Here is a 7,897-nt window from a genome sequence, read left to right as displayed (position 1 = left end):
CCTTTCCGTTTGCTTGTTGTAACAACTTCAAAGGATTGTAGTTGTTATATCTTCTTCCCCCCCCCGCCCCCTGCCCGGTTATTTTTTGTGTGTGTGTGTGTGTTTGTGGGTAAATTAATTTGTTTATTTTTCCTTTGGTTGCCCGTGCTTTTGGGGTTATTATAGCTTTGTAGTATAGCTTAAAGTCAGGTAGTGTTATGCCTCCTGCTTTATTTATGCGTGGTCTTTTATTATTCCATATAAATGTCTGGATAGTTCTTTGCATTTCTGAGAAAAATGTCATTGGAATTTTGATGGGGATTGCATTGAATTTGTATGTCACTTTTGGTAGTATGGACATTTTCACTATGTCGATTCTTCCAATCCAAGAGCATGGGATATCTTTCCATCTTCTTGTATCCTCTCTAATTACTCTCAGTAGTGGTTTGTAGTTCTCATTGTAGAGATTTTTCTCATCCTTGGTTAACTCAATTCCTAAGTATTTTATTTTTCTGGTGGCTATTGTAAATGGGCAGGCTTTCTTGACTTCTCTTTCTGCATGTTCACTATCAGAGAAAAGAAATGCTACTGATTTTTGTGTGTTGATTTTGTATCCTGCTACTGCACTGAAATCATTTATCAACTGCAAGAGTTTCCTAGTACATTTCAATAAAAGTTGAATGAGTGAATTAATATATATTGGTTTAAATCAGAGACGCTTTAAAACACTGGAAATAATATGACAATTAATGGTTAGATATATATTAAAGATAAACTTATTACTCCATATAATTTTTTCCTGAGTCTATAATGTAAGACGATACTCTTCCTTTCCAGTAAATCCTCTGGCCTACAGAATAAAGTGGTTGTTTAAAACACAGATGATGGGGGGGCCAGCCCGGTGGCGCACTGCTACAGTGCGCTGCTTGGGAAGCACAGCAGCGCTCCCGCCGAGGGTTCGGATCCCACATACAGACCAGCCGCTCACTGGCTGAGCGAGGTGCAGGAGCAAGACCGAGGGTTGCGATTCCGTTGCCGGTCCTGGTCCGGTACAGGCGCGACACTGAGGGTTGCAATCCGTTGCTGGTCACAAAAAAAGAGACAAAAAGGAAAAAAAAAAAAAAAAAAAAACCACAGATGATGGGCCGGCCTGTGGCTCACTTGGGAGAGTGCGGTGCTGATAACACCAAGGCCACGGGTTTGGATCCCATATAGGGATGGCTGGTTAGCTCACTGAGTGAGTGTGGTGCTGACAACACCAAAAACAAACAAACAAACAAACAAACAAACAAAACACAGATGATATTGTCATAGGCTGTCATAAATGGACTGCAGCTTTTCTTAGTAACCTGAAGTGATTTCAGCAAACTTAGGTGAGAAATTATTTCAAAACTCATCCCCAAATCATCCCCCTTTTAATTTTTTTTTTTTTTTTTTTTTTTTTGTTTTTTTTTCTTTTTTCCGTGTCCGGCAATGGATCGCAACCCTCAGTGTTGCCCCCGTACCGGACCAGGGACCGGGGACCGGCGACGGGATCGCAAGCCTCGGCGTTGCTCCCGCGCCTCGCTCAGCCAGTGAGTGGGAGCTGGTCTGTACGTCGGATCCGAACCCTCGGACGGGAGCGCCGCCGCGCTTCCCAAGCGGCGCAGTATCCAGTGAGCCACCGGGCCAGCCCCCCCTTTTTATTTTTAATATGAGTATATTCTTTGCCTGTGACTAAAAAGGACTTGAAATATTAATATTTATATAATGTAGCAGGGAGAGCTAAAAAAATCCCTTTATGCTAACAAAATTATTGTAACTGAATATTACATTTTGTTCTGAGTTACTGATAACCCTGGTATAAAATAAAATATTCAAGTTTTCCCCTTTTCTAAAACAATAACAATTTTAGTGGGAAAGGAAAGGGACGGTTCTGAAGTTTTACCTTTCAGTTTATCAAGTTAAATCAACCTGGTCGGTCCATTTCTCAAAAGGTAGGTAAGAAGGTTGATATAAAAAATATGCATTTTATAACACCAAGGTCAAGGGTTCAGATCCCCATACTGGCCAGCTGCCAAAATATATATATATATATATATGTGTGTGTTTATATATATTTATGTGTGTGCATATGTATATATAAATATAAATATACACAAGCACATATAAATGCATAGTACTGGCCAGCCACCCAGAAAATGAAAATACAAACATTAGCAAACTGTTTGAAAATCTTTTTTTTTTTTTTTTTTTTTTAATAGGATGACCGGTAAGGGGATCTCAGCCCTTGACCTGGTGTTGTCAGCACCACGCTCAGCCAGTGAGCAAACCGGCCATCCCTATATAGGATCCGAACCCGTGGCCTTGGTGTTATCAGCACCGCACTCTACCAAGTGAGCCACGGGCCGACCTGAAAATCTTTTAATTAATTTATTTTTTGGTGGCTGGCTTGTACTGGAATTGAATCCTGGGCCTTGATATTATCAGTACCATGCTCTAACCAGCTGAGCTAACTGGCCAAATTTAAATGTCACACATATAAGAGAAAAATGCACAAATCATAAGGTATAACAATTATTTTTAAAAAGTGAAACATAAACCACATGCCAGAGGTCCCCCACCTTTTCCTTCCTAATGACTCTACTCCACTTTCTTCAAAGGCAACATATTTTTACTTTCAATACCATAGAGTACTTTTGCCCGTTTTTCAATGTGATGTACATGGAATGATACAGCATGTATTCTTTTGTGTTTGGCTTTTTTCACTAACACTGTATTTGTAAGATTTGGCCATTCTGTTTTGGGTAGAAGTAATTCATTCATTTTCACTGGTGTGGCTATAAACTTGCATTTTACTGACAATAATGTTGAGCACCTTTTTGAATGTTCTCTGACCATATGAAGATCCTCTTTGGCTTTTTTTTTTGTTTTTTTAGCAGCTGGCTGGTGCTGGGATCCAAGCCCTTGACCTTGGGGTTACAAGGCAGAGCTCTAACCAACTGAGCTAACTGGCCAGCCTAATAACCTCTTTTTGAAAATGCCTGAGGTCTCTTGTCCAATTTTTTATTGAATTGTTTTTCATTTTTAAAAATTATTTTGTAAGAGTTATTAACATATTTGATATACGAGTACTTTTCTTTTCTTTTCTTTTTAAAAAAAGATGACCGGTAAGGGGATCCTAACCCTTGACTCGGTGTTGTCAGCACTACGCTCTCCCAAGTCAGCTAACCGGCCATCCCTATATAGGGATCTGAACCCTTGGCTTTGGTGTTATCGGCACCGCACTCTCCCAAATGAGCCATGGGCCAGCCCCTACATGTATGAGTACTTTCTAAATTAATTTTGCAAATACATTCTCCCACTCTGTGTTCTCCAGACTAGGTTAGGTTCTTCTGTTCCATGTTTTCAGATAACTGTATGTTTTCTTTCTTTATGTTTCCTATTACATCTGTATTCAAATAATTTGTCTGATTATTGGTAAAAACTTGTCTCTTTGAGGGCCAGGCCACATTTGTCTTGTTGATAGCTGCATCATTCTTCAATACTTGTCCCATAAAACATAGTATAAACAATAATAAATAATAACAATAAATAATAATAATAAAAAGGATGATTTATTGAACTAAGAACTACAAATACTCAGAGTCTGCAAAATCATGTGGTTTTATTTTTATTTCCTCAAATGAATGAATATTTAGTTTTCTTACTATGTTATGATTCTCAGGTCATAACATAATTTTCTATTTTGGTGGTTGGCAGGTATAGGGACTGAACCCTGGCTTTGTTGTTATCAGCACCATGCTCTAACCAACTGAGCTAACTGGCCAGCCCCCCAACATATTAGTTTATATGTTTTTCATATCAAAGACTTCACCTGTTCTCCTGATACCCTACTCACCCAAACTTACACACATGTACAAGTTTAGGGCAATGTCCCAGGGAGAACTAGAAACCCTAGGGCAAACTTGACATATCTTCCCAAGGCCTTAATTTTATTCAAATATTTTAGTGGGAAAATTAAACAATTTAAATGGCAGGTAATTTTAGACATTACTCTTACATTAAAACAAACACAGATATAAAGATATTCTAACTAACTGAATTTTTTAGATTACACAGGAGTCTTGAGTCACTTCAAAGTCTATCCCCACCCCCTTGGCCACCATACTTGCTTGGCCATTGAGACTCCTTTGGTGGAAAAGACTGAAAAACCGGGGCTGGCGGGTTAGCACAGTTGGTTAGAGTTGTGTTGATAACACCAAGGTCACGGGTTTGGATCCCCTTACTGGCCAGCTGCCAAAAAAAAGGAAAACAGTGAAAAGCTTCAATAATGATGGGGAATTAATGAAGTGTTTCAGTTGGGTGGCACTGTTTCAATTTACACTTTAGGAGGATAATTTTTTTTTTTTTTTTTTTAAAAAGATGACCGGTAAGGGGATCTTAACCCTTGACTTGGTGTTGTCAGCACCACGCTCAGCCAGTGAGCGAACCGGCCATCCGTATGTGGGATCCGAACCCAGGGCCTTGGTGTTAGTAGCACCGCACTCTATCGAGTGAGCCACGGGCCGGCCCCTAGGAGGATAATTTTTTTTTTTTTTTAAAAAGATGACCGGTAAGGGGATCTTAACCCTTGACTTGGTGTTGTCAGCACCACGCTCAGCCAGTGAGCGAACCGGCCATCCGTATGTGGGATCCGAACCCAGGGCCTTGGTGTTATTAGCACCGCACTCTATCGAGTGAGCCACGGGCCGGCCCCTAGGAGGATAATTTTGGCTTGCAATACAGAAGATAAGTTAGAGGGGGTGGGTAGAGATGCATTGGAGGGAGGCAAATCATTAGGAGACTATTACAATAATTCAGGTGAGAGATAAATTGACTTGACTTTCAACACAGGACACAGAGGAAAAAAGGCACCAAGTTTTGGTTTTTTTTTCATTTTATTGTTTTAAGGTTTCTAATTTTATTAAGTACTCACTATAATACCCACTTGTGATCTAATAACATCACGTAAACATCTAGTTATTGATCTGTTTTATGCCTGTATAAATAACATACATATGTGATAAAGATAAATAAAAACATGAATGAATTTTACTATTATGCAATTCTTTATATTTGCAAAAGCATAATAGACTTTAATATATTCAAAATTAGACTATATTATTTAGTGTGTATCAATTTGCTGCATTGTGCATATTTTCAAGACATTTACATACAAGTATTGTCTGAGGTGATCAGGAAAGTAGTTCACATTACATATAAGCTTTAAGGGGAATCTACGTATCCTATTACACAGCCTTCTGTTTCCTGCAATTAGTTTTTGTTTTTTTTCAGTTGAGATTTTGGTTTTTGTTTTTCTTTTTTTTTGGCAGCTGGCTGGTACAGTGATCTGAATGCTTGACCTTGGTGTTATCACACTGTGCTCTAACCAAATGAACAAACCAGACAGCCTTAACTGTGGTTTTTTATTGGATCTAGATAAATTAATATATGATATAGATGAAATATTAATTTTCATTGGAATTTACAATAAGTAGGTATTTTGATACATTAGGGACAAAACACTGTCCTCTGGGCCACGAAGCCAGGTGATTTTCTTTTTTCTTTAACCGACTGGTGGGTACAGGGGGACCTGAACTCTGGACTTTGGCGTTATCAGCACCATGCTCTAACCAACTGAGCTAACCTGCCAGCACAGTTAATTTTCTTGTAGGCTTACTTCAATTTTCAAGACTATAAAGCACTTAGATTCACACAGTGCTTTACAGCTTTTGATATATATATATATATATATATATATATATATTTTAAAGATGACCGGTAAGGGGATCTCAACCCTTGGCTTGGTGTTGTCAGCACCACGCTCAGCCAGTGAGCAAACCGGCCATCCCTAGATAGGATCCGAACCCGCGGCCTTGGTGTTATCAGCACCTCAGTCTACCGGGTGAGCCTCGGGCCGGCCTACAGCTTTTGATATATTTTGACATTTACATTGTTCCTTCATTTGCAAAAATGCTCGCTTAAGTTAGTATGGTTGTATATCACTCTAGTTCTTCAGGTTAAAAAACTGAGGTTCTATTTGGAAGAAAAAAACAAAAAAACAAAAAACTGAGGTTCTAATTTACTGTGTTTCACAAACGAATATTATTTGTGCAACATTATACATCTGCAAATTGTGAAGGGAATGGAGTCCGGGTTCCCAGACTTTTTATTCTGGTGCATCAGGTTCCTAGTCTAAGACAGCATGTGGCTTCGTAAGGACCTTAGCTTTTACTAGGTGTTTGACTGCAGTCATATTTCTTAATCTCTATGCTTCAGTTTTCATATTTGTAACAAGGAGATAATAATAGTACCTATTCGCTGATTAATTGTAAATAATTAGTTAATATACATAAAGCTCTTAAGACAGTGTCTAGCTCACAGTAAGCCCTAAATAAATGTTAAGTTACAGTACATATTATTTTAGCATATCCAATTGACTTGCAAGGAGAGTTCGGATCCTCATGGCGTACACATTTGGAAAATCCCCAGTTGAGTATGTATGTTATGCAAGTTCAGAAGTTTATGTACACAGCAGAACCTAAGCTTTGTTTTTATTTTATTTTTTTGCGGCTGGCAGGTACAGTGACCGAATAACCTTTGTTTTTACCTTAACAACGTAAAAAAATTGTAGCCCAGTAATCCCATTAGCCTTAGCTTAATTACCAATATTTCACTTGTCCTTACAATGCTCCTCCCAGTGAGAAATGAGTTTAAGGGTGTAGTAAGTGGACCTGTCCAGATACTACATTTTTAAAAAAGCTGAAATCAGTGTATTGGAACAGAAAACAACATATTAGTCAGCCACGGTTTGCTCACTGGTGTAAAGATCTGCCCAATCTTTCTTAGCTGGTAAAACGTTAGGTGAAACGCCTCAAGAGACCCAGCTGGGAACTCTACAGGAAGTTAAAAAAAAAAAAAGTTCGTTTTAACAAAACATCTGATGCTCAGCCATCTGTCTTTGGCAGTACAAGGTTTGTGTGGTTCCTTCTGATGTCTTGGAAGGCGGAGTTACAGAGCAGAAGCAAAAAAGTTGTAGCAAGCTAACTTATTTAAATTATCAGGGGGCTCGAAGGCACCTGCACTTAAGTTACTCTAATTCAGGCCAAACTGCTGTCAGCTCTAGCTCCTGAGGGACACCCAGCCCGATTCCTACTGGGGCCACCTTCGGGTCCCCCCATCTTAAGCGCACACCTGCGCGGGGCGGGATGTGCTCCGCGTAGGTGACTCGCATACGCGACACTTTCGCTTCCGGAGGCTAACAGGGCTTCCCTCTCCAGAGTTACTTGTAAAGGGTTGGCACGTGGACCCTCTTCGCCCACCAGTTATCTCCTATTGTGGGAGAGGCTCAGAGGCCCCGGCCACCGAGTGAAGGGAGACCGGGCACAGGACGCTGTCATCGCCGACCAGCAGCAAGCCTCGACTTCTTCGCCAGGCTCGGCTGGGCGATCCGAGGCCCCACCCATGGCAACGCCGCTCTGACGTCCGCGTGCCGGAGACCGCCATAGGCCCGCGTCGGAGCCCAGGACGACGTGTGGCGCGTGGACTACATCAGGTCCACCCCTGCGGGAACCCGGTGGGTGCTTCCGGGCAAGGTTCTGTGCACCTGTTCCTTCCTTCTGCTCAAGCATCTTCCCTGTCTGGGGAGAAAGGGACATGCCCGGCTGCAGAGAAAAAGATGTGTGACAGCGAACCTCCGCTAAGCACAGCGCGAAAGACTGAGCCCGTAGCAAGAAGGTGCCAGGCACCTTTAAGCCGTTTGCAAGTTCACGTGACTCACCGAGTGCCGGGTCCCAACGGTCACGTGAGGGCGCGCGCGCACTCGCGCAGGCAGAGCCGGCCTGCGCTGTGCGCGCGCCTTCGCCGCTGCCTCCCACCCACCCCCTCGACGGGAGGG

The sequence above is a fragment of the Galeopterus variegatus genome, unplaced genomic scaffold (assembly GCF_000696425.1).
Source record: "Galeopterus variegatus unplaced genomic scaffold, G_variegatus-3.0.2 Scaffold1509, whole genome shotgun sequence".
Lineage (NCBI taxonomy): Eukaryota > Metazoa > Chordata > Mammalia > Dermoptera > Cynocephalidae > Galeopterus > Galeopterus variegatus.
This window is presented reverse-complemented; position numbering follows the sequence as displayed.